At 44.9% G+C, this 14,257-nt stretch overlaps 1 pseudogene across 1 annotated transcript; it reads left to right on the top strand.

Moving 5' to 3' along the window:
• LOC143541826 (enoyl-CoA delta isomerase 2, peroxisomal-like) lies at window positions 1–1,896 on the top strand (annotated as a pseudogene). The gene is made up of 2 exons (XR_013136810.1): window positions 1–479; window positions 1,610–1,896. The product of XR_013136810.1 is annotated as an enoyl-CoA delta isomerase 2, peroxisomal-like (transcript).
• The last annotated feature ends 12,361 nt before the right edge of the window (window positions 1,897–14,257 follow it).

Raw genomic sequence — 14,257 nt, 5'->3', positions numbered from 1 at the left:
ACCAAACCCAAATTCCGATCAACGATATGTGTACTCTACAAAAACGCGGCAAAATCTTTTACGTAACGCTAACAGGCGTTGGCGTCCATGAACACCGTCTCAATCCGACTCTCCTCGCCTCCATTCGCTCATCTCTTTCCAAAGTCAAATCTCAGTCAACGCCTGGTTCCGTGCTCATAACCCTAGCCGAAGGTAACAAGTTCTTTTCCAATGGATTAGACCTCGCGTTAGTGAAATCAGCGTCCAATTCTCGTTCCGAAGCGCTTGACTTTTTAGGTCATATGGTAACATTGTTTAAAGATGTAATTTCTGACTTATTTGAGCTTCCAATGCCAACGATCGCTGCAGTTACTGGTCACGCTGCGGCGGCAGGATTTTTGCTAGCAGTGAGTCATGATGCGGCGAGATCGAGGCGTGTTGTTTATGAGTGAGGTGGATATGGCGATGTCGTTGCCAGATTATTTCACAACGGTGATTAGGTAATTCAAGAAATCGAATTTGAGTGAAACTAAATTCGAATTCAAAATAGCTTATTCAATTCGTGTTTAAACTTATAAATTGAATCAAAAAATTATATTTTAATTATAATTTTAAAACCATTGCAAACCTAGTTTAAAAAAAAACAAGTTTATAAAATAAATAATACATTCAAAGTTATAACATGTATAATATATTAGTTATTTTAAGTGGTAACGTTCAGTTATATGTTTAATTATATGTTTATTGTAACTGACAAAATTACTATCATTATTATTATGAATAATCAAAATGTTACTTTCAATTTCTAGTCTTTAAAACTTATAAGGACTTCTAAAATTTATTGTTTTTATAAATATGTACAACTAGTTTTAATCCCCCGTATTACGGGGGTTGTTTTATATTACTTATTTCTAATATTTATTTATTTTTTGAATTTTTATTTTCTTTATTGTATTAAAGTTAGTAATATACTTATGGTTTGATGATAAATTGTTTCACAAATAAATGAGATGTTATAACCCGGTTTAAAAGTTATATGGGTTTAATGAGACCCAAGACCCGTTTATTTTTTTACTATAAAATTGGTTTTTTAATTTAAATAATATATTTCTTTTTTTAAATAAATCATATATTAATTTTTAGTATATCCATACTTTATAGGATTTTTATATCAAATATTTGGTGAGATTGGGTTTTAATTTAATGAGATATTATAACTCGTTTAAGAAATTTATGAGTTTGATAAGACCCATACCCGTGAATTCGGGTCAAATGCATGAAAAAACCTCTATTTAAAAATCAAGCAAATTTGGCGACTTCAAAAAAGGGGGGGAACGACCACATTGGAACACGTAGGATTTTTATGTTTCGTTTATATATATATTATAGATATATATAATAAAAATAAAATGTATTATATTATAATAAAAATAGTTTTGCATTATATATACACACATATGTATTTGAATTTGAATTTCGAATCGAGCTAAATATAAAATCATAAATTCGTATTCCTATTCGTATTTGGTTACTAGTTGAATTGAATTCGAAGTGAACCTTAAAATATCAAATTTGAATCGAATTTCGAGTTCTTTGAATCTAATTCGTATACTGAACACCTAATGATTAGGTGTAAAGCGACGAAGGCGGATGTCCGACGAGATGTGTTGTTGCGTGGGATGAAAATTAAGGCGGATGAGGCGTTGGTTAAGGGTTTGATTGATTCGGCGCATGATAATGTAGAACAAACGGTTGAGGCTGCTATGCGGTTAGGGGAAGAGATAAGTAAACGGAATTGGGACGGTGAGGTGTATGCTGAGATACGGAAGTCGTTATATCCGGAGTTAGTTGGTGTGTTAGGGTTGACGACAAAAATGGTTGTGAAAGGTCGGCTATAGTTGAAGGGGCGAGATTGTTATTTTTATCTTTAAGTTTATTTTTATTGTTTGGGAATTGGGTTTGCTTAGTTTTTCCTGATATTTGAATAACGTACACAAAATTGTAAACCGGCCATACAGATCTATTTTCCTTAGCTTGTCTAGTTAGTGTATCTTTTGACGGTTTCGTGTGTTTTGTTGTCACCTTGGTTTGTTGGTAGTCGTTAAGATACTTCACCTAGGTAGTTGAAGAAACACTAAGTAACCCCGGGCAGATTATAGGTAATCTGGGGGCCAGGTAATGTTTCCCACGAAGGTTAGGTCCAGCAGAGTAAGTTGTACTTCAGGGAACCTGCAAAACAGACACCGTAAGCTCGTCACTGAGAAGGGGGGGTTCCTCCTTGTGACCACCCTCCGGCGTGTGAATCAGTCTATATTGCTCTTTGAATATAAAAGTATATGAATACTATAAGAGCAGTTATCAAGTAAGTTATACGAGATTGTAGATGATCTTACCATTCCAAGATATTGGAGTATTTATAGCCGAAGGTAGGTTTTCTAGAAGGTACAGCCGGCTGAATAGTATTCCTGTTCAACCAACAGTGGATTACGCACAGGCCATACTGGTTGGTGGGTAGGTTACAGCCAACAGTAATAAAGTCGGCTGCACTATTCCACCAACTGTAGACCATGCACGTCCCACTGACTGTGGATTGTACGCAGGCCATGCTGGTTGGTGAATAGGTTACGGCCAACAGTAATACTATTCCACCAACTGTAGGCTGCGCCTGCTCCACAGTGAGGGTTGGTGAGTAGGCAGCGGCTAATAGTGACAAACAGTACTAGAGGGTGCTCCTCCTCGCACTGTTGTCGGTGAGCTGTCACCCTGTGATTGGCTCATGGGCTGTTCTGGTCAGATCGTCTGTCCTATCCATACCTTGGTAGGTATGGTACAAAAGATCTTTCAGAATCAGACTGGCTCATTTGGGCGGGATTGTTCCCGCCTTGCTCATGCCTTCATGTGACTGCTGAAGTAGCTAGTCTTGTACGTGTAGCCCTGCTGTCTGCGGGTAGCCTTCCCTGATGGCTTGTATCCGCAACTGCGGGAACAGGCGGGGTACTTCACCATTGGGAGGCTTTCCCTGCGTGTACAGCTTGCGTACTGCGCGTAAGATTCTATGAGCATGGTGGGTCCTGCGGGAGCAGATGGCCTTTGCGCAGACAACTCTGTTCAAGGTGAGTCTTGCGGGACCAACTGGTCTCTGCTGGGACCTACCTCTTCAAGTCCCCCCAGTCCAATGTTCTTCTCATGCGTGTTTAATAAAGTGAGGTGAACTTTTGGACTTAAGCAAAGGGTTTTGAAAAGGGTTTTGTAAGGTTTTCCATGGGAAGTCCTTGTCACTTGCAGAAATGCCCGAGTTTCCTGCTTGGTCTTTGGGTATGATGCGGGTAGGTCTGTAACCTCCTCGCAAGTCAGGAGCATTGAGTCCCGGTTGTATGTATTTTCCATGAGGTTTTGGTAGTTTCGAACATAGTGATCAATTATGTTAAGACCACCAATTCCATCTTGGAGCTTCAAACAACGTAGTTCTCGACGCTCCCGCTATGCGGGGATGTTATTTCCGTCTCCGCAAGCATTGCCCAGAAGATCCTTCTTGGTTTCAATTCCCAGCGGAGCGCTAGGTATGTGAAGGGTTTTGCCTTAACACTGTACCTGCGCTCGTCTTACGGTTACTTTACTTCCAAGGTATTCCTGGCGTCAATTCCCTGCGGGTGCTAGGTATGTGAAGGATTTTGCCTTTACACTGTACCCGCACCCGTCTTATAGTTACTTGGTTGCCGAGGAATACTTGGCTTCAATTCCCTGCGGGTGCTAGGTATGTGAAGGGTTTCGCCTTAACACTGTACCCGCATCCGTCTTATGGTTACTTGTTTGCCAAGGTTTTCTTGGCTTCAATTCCCTGCGGGTGCTAGGTGTGTGAAGGGTTTCGCCTTAACACTGTACCCGCATCCGTCTTACGGTTACTTGTTTGCCAAGGTAAGGGGGGATTTTCCCGCTTACTTCTTAATATTTTCGAATTTTGAATTTTGAAATTCGAAGAGTTGGTGAAAAGATAAGAACAGTCCAAACCTCTGAAACGTCGCGCGACAGTTTCTTCTGACTGTGTCAGGACGTGCAGGAAGTTATGGTGACGTGACAGAACATGGTCATTCCAGTCGCTTTTTCAGGCGCGTGGGCGTGATTTTTCTGGCGCGTGGCCGCGAAATTACTGGCACACGTCCTTTCAACAGCTGTTGCCAGCCTGCTTTTTGCCACGTGTCATAGTTTCATTGCACCTTTGATTTCTCTCTCCTCCGCATTAAATTCACCGCATTAATTGCGATTACTATATAAAGGGGAAGAGAGTTATCTGTAATTCACACTTTCACCTTTCTTCTTCTTCTCAAGTAATTTCCGGCAAATTTTTCTGTTCAGTAAAGCCTTACTCTGAAATCTTTTTCTTTTTTCCACCATGTCTTCTCATGATACTGATGATCAGAAGACTGCTGGCGAATGCCAGTGTTCTCTTCCTGTCGATCTGTACCAGTATATCGTCAGGAAGTTCATGCTCGAGTCTCTCGAGCCTGAGTTTCCTGAACCCCACCATACTGTGTACGATGCCCCTAGTGGCAAGATCGGGGTTTATGCTGCATTCTTTGTCTACGGAAACCTTAGGTTTCCGTTGACAAAGTTTGTGTACCGTGTCCTGGAGAGGCACGGTGTGCACCTGACAGAGGTGCACCCCATGGCCATTGCCAAGGTCCGGCACTTTGAGTGGGTGTGCCGGATACTGGGCCTTGAGCCCTTTGTTGACCGTCTGATGACCTTCTACACTTGGAGGTGCATCCAGGGGTGGTACACTCTTACAACCCGTATAAAGGGTTTAAAGATTTGTACCACCGAGCGGAGTCTTCGCTCATGGAGAAGAGAGTTCTTCTTCATATCCGCTCGCGCCGTCCCCATCGCCATGAAGTTTAAGAATGGCCAGGCGCTTCCGAACCTTCCCGCCCTTAACTACGAGGAGGCGGAATGGTTTTCGAAGATATCCCGGGTCCAGTCCCCGGTTTTCCGTTTTCCGGAGTCGGCGATGGTGATGCTGGGGATGAGCCGGGTGTGGAAGGCGGCGAATGCGGATAAGGTTCCGATCGTCCTTGAATATGGTTCGAACTCTACCCCTTATGGTATGTCTTGTTTCTTTTTTGCTGACTACGATTTTTTCTAACTTTCTTGTTGATTTCAGAGGGTAACGATCTTCAGTCGCTCCTGAATCCGCGGGAGGAAGATGGTCCTGCGCGGATGGGTACTCGTGCTCTGGACGAGAACGAGTTGCCCATCCTCGAGCAGACTGCGGGTCGGTTCGTGGAGGTTTACCCGCCAGGCCAAGAGATCCTGAGCCACCGTCGGCCAGGTAAGCCTATCTTCTACCCTGAACCTCTCAAAGCTGTGCCTGCTGCTGGAGTTCATGACATTTCTTCTTCTGAGGAATCCGCAGAAGGTCCTCCACTGGTGCGGAAGAGAAAGGCTGCCGTCGCGAAGGGCAAGGAGAAGGTGGCCTCTACGGCCGACCCGGTAGTCCTATCTGACTCGGAGTCAGATAATGCAGAGGTGGCGGGGAAGCCCGGTGGTGAAGAGACCACCGCTCCGGAGGCTGCAGGTGTCACCTCCGAGGAGGCAGCGGCAACGACGGTTACCGGTGTCAAGAGGCCGGCTCCATCGGGTTCGCCCCCGCTCGTCCGTGCGTTCAAGCTCAAGAAACCCCGTAAGTACCCCCATAATTCTTGTCTAGATTTGTTGTTTAAAATAAATTTTTCTAACACTTTTGCTTGTGTAGGTGTGGATGTTGACGCATTCCAGGGTGGAGTTGGAGCAAGTATTCCCCCGCCAATGACGGTAGGCTCGGTCAGCCTTCCCGAGGCATCGACCCAGGCGTCTACGCCTGCTTCCGCTGGTTCCAGCCTTCCTGAGGCTGTTCCAGCTGAGAAGGTGTCTCCGCCGGCCGTGAGTGCAATTTTTACAGCATCTTTCACGGAGCCGGCGGTTACTGTTGCTGAGGAGGTGGCGCCAACCATGGCTACCACAGCGGCTGCCACTATACCTGCGCCACCGGCACCGACGGCCGGACCTTCAGGTATGCGCCAGGCTTCCCGCCGATCTATGCCACCTTCCCGTCTGCCTGACCTGTTGGATGGATTTCCTTTAGGTTCAGGTGATGGGTTTGGCGGCTATCGGCCTGTTATTGACCCTACAGGTACGTAGGGTTCTTTTTCCTTTACATATTTTTATCATCTTTTCCTAACTGCCTTTGTTTCTTTTGCAGTGTCGGATTCCAATGAAGTGTATGTTCCAAGATGGAACATACGCCGAGGAACAACCCTTCGCACCCCTGTGGAGTGCGTGGACTGGGCTCGCCACGCTGCTCCTCATGGTGCGTTGGGGGAAGCCATGGCTAGCTACCAAGAGGGTAGGCTAACCAATGAGCTTCGGGTTCTCCAGGCCCGAACGCAGCCCCGCGTCGAGCTGCTTTGTCGTGAAAACGACAAGTTAAAAGCAGCTCGCGCCAAAGATATATCTGAAGCGCGGGCTCTTCGGGAGGAGAACCGGCAGTTGGCCGCTGCCGCAGCCGAGAAGGAGAAGGCATTCAAGGCCCTTGAGGTTGAAGTCCAGGCGCGACTCGAGGCCCGCTCCAAGGCTGCCCAAGCTGTGAATGAACAGCTTCGGCTGGCCAAGGAGACTGCGCGAAACTCAACTGAGAGGGCTGCCAAGGCTGAAGCTGTTGCTGAGCCACTTCGCGAAGAGAATGAGCAGCTTAAATGCAAATTAAAGGCTCTTCAGCATGCTCATGACGCCTTGGCAATGGAAGATGCCAAAAAGCTGCAGGAGATCCTTGACCAGAGGGGGGTGCTTGACCGTACTGAAAGGAAACTCAAAAGCGTCGAAGAAGCTGCCGCCAAGGAAGTTCAACTTGCCAACCTTGATAAAAGCGGAGCCGAACGTGCTTGTAAAGAAAGTCAAGCTACCCTCCAATGGTTGCTTCGAGAAGCGTTGCCTCAGGTATCCTCTTTTTCTTTACGCTTTCTGCTCGTAATTAGATGTTCTAAGTATTCTTTTGTAGGTTGTGCGTCAGGTCCTCTCAGAGACCTCTTACGACGATGCAATGAGCGCAGCCCTCAACGCTTCTCATGAGGATGGGCAGAAGACTGGCTTCCTGCTTGGTCTAGGGTTTGCTGAGAGAGGCTTTCCGCCCTCCAACTTCCCTTTATTCAATGTTAATACTGAAGCTGCTTATGACCAAGCTGTGAATCAGTACGCTGCCTTCCCGCATCCAGTGGTGGAGAAGGTGAATGAAGTCGCTGCTGCTGATGATGGGCTAAACATCCTTAAGGCTTTCCTTGGGCAGCCGCGCTCTGATGGTGCTGGCCCAAGCGGAGGTGGCCCTGAAGCCTGATCCTGAAGATCCCTTCCCGCTGCTAGGATAGACTTAGCTTTGTATAGATTTCTTTTAGGCGGGTAGTTACCCAACCATTCTTGTAATTGATTGTGAAATATTAATCTCTTTGCGTATAAGATTGTTATTTCCTTCCTTGGGTTCCTTGCTTTATAAACTTATGACTTGCATACTTAGTTTGATTTAGCAATTTTCCAAGTGTTTAGAATAAGAACCTCTGAACGTGGTTGATGATGGGTTAAAGTTTCGCCTCCTCCCTCGTGATTGTGCGGGTAAAACCGTCACTTGCACTTGGTAGGATGGCTAATCTTTACCCTCTATCTGACCTGCGTGTAGGTTTCCTTTTCGAAATTTCTAAGGCATTAAGTTAAACCTTTGAACGTGGTTGATAATGGACTAAAGTTTTCGCTTCCTCTTTCGTGATTGTGCGGGTGTAACCGTCACTTGCACTTAGTAGGATGGCTTTAACTTCAGACCTATATCTGACCTGCGTGTAGGTTTTTCTTCTTTTTTAAGTGTTCATAAGTTAACCTTTTAACGTGGTAGATGGTAAGTTAAGTTTGGCTTCCTTGTTCGTGATTGTGCGGGTAAGACCGTCACTTGCACTTACAAGGATGTCTAAACTTTACCTTCATCTGACCTGCGTGTAGGTTTTCCTTAGAACTTTTTAACATTTTGGCGTTGTGTTTATGCGGGTATTGCCGCCTTCCACACGCAACTACTTCTTCCCGTAAGGGAAGTTCATAGGTTACAAGCTATCAATACATCATGAAAGGAGAATCATTTCCATTAGAAGTGGCTCTAGGCCTTTTCTTTACAAGTTGGAATTGATCTACATATAACATTTGCGTAATTGAGCTCCATTCCATGTTCTAGGGATGGGAGTGCCATCGAGCCTTTCGAGCCGGTACGCGCCCTTTCCCAGAACTTCTTTGATGATGTATGGCCCTTCCCAAATCGGGGCCAACTTTCCTGGGCGTTGTTGGTTCGAAGCCTCGTTGTTACGCAGTATGTAGTCTCCTTCCTTGAAGTTGCAGAGTTTTACCCGCGTGTTGTAGTACTTTTGCATTTGTCGTTTGTAGTTTTCTTCACGCACGGCGGCTAAGTCTCTGCGCTCTTCGGTTAGCATAAGGTCTAACCGTCTTTCCGCATCATTGTCTTCTGGTTGGATTAAGACCCTTGGTGAGGGTAAACCGATTTCGACTGGGATCATGGCTTCAGTGCCATAAGTGAGACTGAACGGGGTTTCTCCCGTACTGGTCTTCTTCAGCGTTCTGTTTGCCCAAAGGACGTGCGGAAGCTCGTCCACCCAGCCGGATCTGTGTTCCAAGAGTCTTTTCTTGATGCCTTCGACGATGCTCTTGTTTGCTCTTTCTACCTCACCGTTACCTTGCGGGTGTGCCACTGAGGTAAAGGTGTGGGTGATTTGAAGTTCTTTCAGCCACTGCTGTAGCTTCTTGTCAGCAAAGTTGGTGCCATTGTCGCTTACCAAATTCTGGGGAATGCCCGTGATCATCGCTACGCCTTCAGTTGTTGGCCATCCCATCATGCCGTGGACTGAGGATACCACAGCGTTGAATCTTGCCATCCCGTCTCTCCCGAATAGGATGTCATACGTATGATGTGGTTTTTTCATCACAACAAAATCCACATCCTCCGTGCGTGAATAATTCCCATCAGTGAGAGTGACGGGGAAAGATAGGATGCCCAAGGGAGTGTTCATGCTGCCGTCAAACCCTTCCATTGAAGCGTAGACCGTCTCCAGGCGTTCCTTGTCTTCATCATCGAGCTTGTCGAAGAACTGCCTGTACATCACTGTCGACGATGCGCCATTGTCAACGAGGGTGCGGGAGGTGATGTAGTGCCCCAGCTGGCTTTTAATGACAATGGGGCCTTCTTTGTTTGGGCCTCCCGGCACTCGCGGGAAGCGCACTTCTGCTTCCTTCCATGCGCATGGTTCGGTCATTGGTCTCTTTCTTCCTCTGACCTTACCATGGACCATGTTGATGCTAATGTCGACGGGCTTCCGTCCGTTACCCCTGTACCTGTTGTCGTTCCTTCCTCCCTTCTTGATAGATGCCACGAGGTGTGCGAGCCTCCCATCCTTGACGAATGTCTCGACGATGTCCCTCAAGGATGTGCACTCCTCAGTGCTATGGCCCTTTGTCCCATGGAAGTCACAAGACTTGTTTTGATCCGCATTGGGTTTCTGTCGGATCACTGGAGCTTTTGGCCATGGCAGTTTTTCCGTGGCAAATATCTCCGTGACGCTCTTGGTGAGTGGCGTCCAGCGGTTTTTCCGGTTCAAAGGGTGCGTTTTGTCCCTTCCGCCAACCAGAGGGCGAGAGCTTGAGGGGGCGTCAAAGTTTATCCTTGACTGCCAAATACCTTGCCGCCTCTTTTTGTTTAGCCGGGCGGTTCTTACATTATTCTCCCTTGTCCTCTGCGTGTAGAGGTTTGTATTGTGGGGGAGATCTCTTCCCAGCTGTTTCTCTGTTTCGGCAAAGCGCTTGGCTGCCGTCATTATGGCATCCCACGTGGATGGCATACCGTCTTTACCCGTCAGAGTGCGGATGAGTTCTGGGTATTCAGCGCCCTGAATGAAAGCGGCGCGAACGAGGTCTTCACTGATGTTGCCCAGACTCACCTTCTTGGAGTTGAAGCGGGTGATGAAGTCCAGTAAGGATTCATCCTCTTCTCTGACACAGTTGAGGATCGTCCACTGCTCCTCAGTGTGTTTCCTCTGTTGACTAAACTGTTGACTGAACTTGTTCTGGAAGTCTGCCCAGTCATAAATGTGGTGGACCGGTAAACGGTCGAACCATGCTCTGGCTGCTCCTACCAGAGTCATCTGGAACATGTAGCACCACGTGGGTTCCGTCCAGTTACTGACGGTTGCCCCCGCAATGAACCTGTTCAGATGGTCATCTGGGTCGGATAGACCATCGTATGTGCCAATATTGGACATTTGTTTGGCACTCCTCGGGGCGATTGCTTCTGCAATGTCCCTTGCAAATTTTGACCTTCCTGCGTTTGTAGCAGTAGGTCTAAAGGCCTTGGAGAAGTCACGCTCGCTTTTTTCTGTGACTGGTTGGAATGCTTCCCCAAAATTCCTTTTTGGCTGGGGATCCGTTTCCTTACGCTTCCCTTTCGTCCTATGGCGAGGGTTCGCGTCGGTGTCGGAGTCTTCCCCCTCGCCGTCTGAGTACTCGTACTCACTACTCATGTTGAGGTGCTGGCGAGTACTACCGAATTCCTCAGCTTGTTGGACTGAACGCAAGCGTTCGTCCAACTCAGCCTGAAATTCTCTTTGACGTGCCTCGGCCCATGCCTTCACTTGATCAAGTGTTTGGCGAGGGGCTCGAGGTCGTTTTTCCAGCTGGGCATCAGTGAATCCCAGTGGAATATTTACTCCACTTGCCCCTACATGAGTGACTGGGGTAGTGTTCGTAAAATGTATTTCACTTGCCCCAGCTTGGGTGGCTGGGGTAGTGTTTGTAAACATTGTGTTGCCGGTGTTTACCCCAGTGGCTGGGGTTGTGGTTACCGGAATTTCTCTAGTCATCTTGGGAGTTTTGAAAAACTGGAGAAGGATGTAGTTCTAGCTTTATGCACGGATGGCGCCAATGAAGAAACACTAAGTAACCCCGGGCAGATTATAGGTAATCTGGGGGCCAGGTAATGTTTCCCACGAAGGTTAGGTCCAGCAGAGTAAGTTGTACTTCAGGGAACCTGCAAAACAGACACCGTAAGCTCGTCACTGAGAAGGGGGGGTTCCTCCTTGTGACCACCCTCCGGCGTGTGAATCAGTCTATATTGCTCTTTGAATATAAAAGTATATGAATACTATAAGAGCAGTTATCAAGTAAGTTATACGAGATTGTAGATGATCTTACCATTCCAAGATATTGGAGTATTTATAGCCGAAGGTAGGTTTTCTAGAAGGTACAGCCGGCTGAATAGTATTCCTGTTCAACCAACAGTGGATTACGCACAGGCCATACTGGTTGGTGGGTAGGTTACAGCCAACAGTAATAAAGTCGGCTGCACTATTCCACCAACTGTAGACCATGCACGTCCCACTGACTGTGGATTGTACGCAGGCCATGCTGGTTGGTGAATAGGTTACGGCCAACAGTAATACTATTCCACCAACTGTAGGCTGCGCCTGCTCCACAGTGAGGGTTGGTGAGTAGGCAGCGGCTAATAGTGACAAACAGTACTAGAGGGTGCTCCTCCTCGCACTGTTGTCGGTGAGCTGTCACCCTGTGATTGGCTCATGGGCTGTTCTGGTCAGATCGTCTGTCCTATCCATACCTTGGTAGGTATGGTACAAAAGATCTTTCAGAATCAGACTGGCTCATTTGGGCGGGATTGTTCCCGCCTTGCTCATGCCTTCATGTGACTGCTGAAGTAGCTAGTCTTGTACGTGTAGCCCTGCTGTCTGCGGGTAGCCTTCCCTGATGGCTTGTATCCGCAACTGCGGGAACAGGCGGGGTACTTCACCATTGGGAGGCTTTCCCTGCGTGTACAGCTTGCGTACTGCGCGTAAGATTCTATGAGCATGGTGGGTCCTGCGGGAGCAGATGGCCTTTGCGCAGACAACTCTGTTCAAGGTGAGTCTTGCGGGACCAACTGGTCTCTGCTGGGACCTACCTCTTCAGTAGTTTTTCTTTGCCATATCAATAAGCTTCCCTAAAATTATTGCTTCCCTTGCATTCTAGTTTGTTTAGGGTTTCAATTTAATTAATCAAAATAAGTTTAGTAGATAGTTAAAATAAGCAAATCAATTTATTAGACACGACTTATTAAATGTTTAGTTTTCCGAGCCATCTCATGTGTCTTTGAGTTTGATATCCGGACTTACTTTTCTGTGATATACATAATCGGTACACTTGCTGTTATGTGAGACTTAGTTAGATTGTTCCATTTTTTAAAGCTTAGTTGTGAATCATAGTTTTTAAAGGTTATTTTATAAGTAGATTTTCGCATATCAGTAAGTTAAATTTTAAATAAACAAATTTAACACTAGCTAGCTGCTATAGACGAAAAGTGAAGAGTTACAAGGTAACATTACATACACACCAGCCGTGCCAAGTTAAAGAAATAAGTTTAGCTCTATACTTCACTCACTAAAGCCTTGATATATCCCAAGATTTTATCCACATTCGAGTTGATCTTATTGAAAACTCTTGCTTGTCTTCCAAATAAACCACAATGTGATCAAGATGATGTTTGGAACCGTTAATGCGTTACTTGAATTGCAACTTATTGAGACGGAATAACCAATTGTCACGTTTATATTGCACCATACCTTCTCAGGATTTTCAAATATCCTTGGCAAGTTTACTTAATGAGCCATTAAGAGGCCTAACCAATCAAGAACATCCACAAACGTCAAACCTTCACAGACTGTCATATCAAAGCCACATCATATTCAATTTTTCTCAAGAACCTTCACTTTCTTCCACGACGTGAAACCTCCACAAATCCATTAAAAATTGTTAAGATTATATATGGGTTACTGTACAATAACCAATTATCGTACATTAGGTACGCGACTTCCTACACCACCGATTCTAATTGAAATTAAAACTGCTTAGTGGCATAATTGTAATTAACCTAAAAATACTTAACGCATACCCATCAAAGTCCACCATCGCGACCATCGTCTACTGTCATGAGCACCACCATCGTCCGTCACCACCATCGATCGTTGGTCACATGCCAGTTAAGCAATTTCCAATTTAAATTGAAATTGAAATTGTGATGAGCTTAATTGATCAATTAACCTTGAAATTGATCCAATTAATCATCAATTTGAAGCTTTCGTCGATCAATTTTGAGTTTTAAGTTCTGGGTTTTGACATTGAACGTATTAACATTAAGTTTATAAGATCTGTTTATACGTTCTGATTAAACATATTATACGTTCTGTTTAAATGTTCAGAACATAATCAATTAAACTTTAAAAGTTCAGTACAAAAAGTTTATACGTTCTGTTTATACGTTTTTAAATAATGTTGTTTATAAGTTCAGTACGAATATTATGTTTAAACGTTCTGAAACAAAACGGAATACCTTTAAACGTTCTGACCAAAAAAGAACGTCTTTAAACGTTCTAATACATTCAAAGAAGATTTGGGTGTTCAAAAAAGTATTGAAGTTCTGATAAAGTTTAGAAGTTCTAAGAAGTTCTGTGTGTTCAAACTGGTAAAGTTTAGAAGTTCTGGGTGTTCAAAACTGATAAAGTTTAGAAGTTCTAAGAAGTTCTGGGTGTTCAGAACTTCTAAAACTAACAAAAAAAAATTAAAACACCTGTAAACATGAAATTGAACATTGAAATCACTTCATATAATCTCATAATCATCAAACAATCGTCAATCGACCGTTAATTTGATCATTGATTCGATCATATGAACAAAAAATGGAACGTCTGCAACTGGGTTTACTCAAAACTCAAAATTGATTAATTGAAACTTCAAATTGATGATTAATTGGATCAATTTCAAAGTTTAATTGATCAATTAGTTCAACAATTTCAATTTTAATTGGTCAATTTTATCAACTGACCTGTGAAAAAGGTGTGACGAGGAAGATGGTGTTCACGACGGTACCGTCGACGGTCGCGACGGTAGATGCAATCATTGGACGGTGACGGTGAAGGCGTACGGAATCGATGGAGCAGTGGAGCAGAGGATTAGAAACGGTCGCGTGTTTTTTGAAAATCGATGGTGAAGAAACTCGCGTAGCTATTGTATGATAAGGGATTATTGTATTTGATCCTTTATCTATATATATATATATAATATGTTTGTATATACATGATGTGAGAGAGTGAGAGAGGAGACCCATTCTACCATCCGCTCAACAGTTTTCTGCCATGAACTTGGTGCCCACAATGCTTAAGTCCGC

Source organism: Bidens hawaiensis, unplaced genomic scaffold, assembly GCF_021521415.1.
Source record: "Bidens hawaiensis isolate Kalapana, Puna unplaced genomic scaffold, B.hawaiensis_p1.1 tig00012650_1, whole genome shotgun sequence".
Taxonomy (NCBI): domain Eukaryota; kingdom Viridiplantae; phylum Streptophyta; class Magnoliopsida; order Asterales; family Asteraceae; genus Bidens; species Bidens hawaiensis.
Note: the sequence above shows the minus strand (reverse complement) of the source record. Positions and strands in the feature narration are given on the sequence as shown.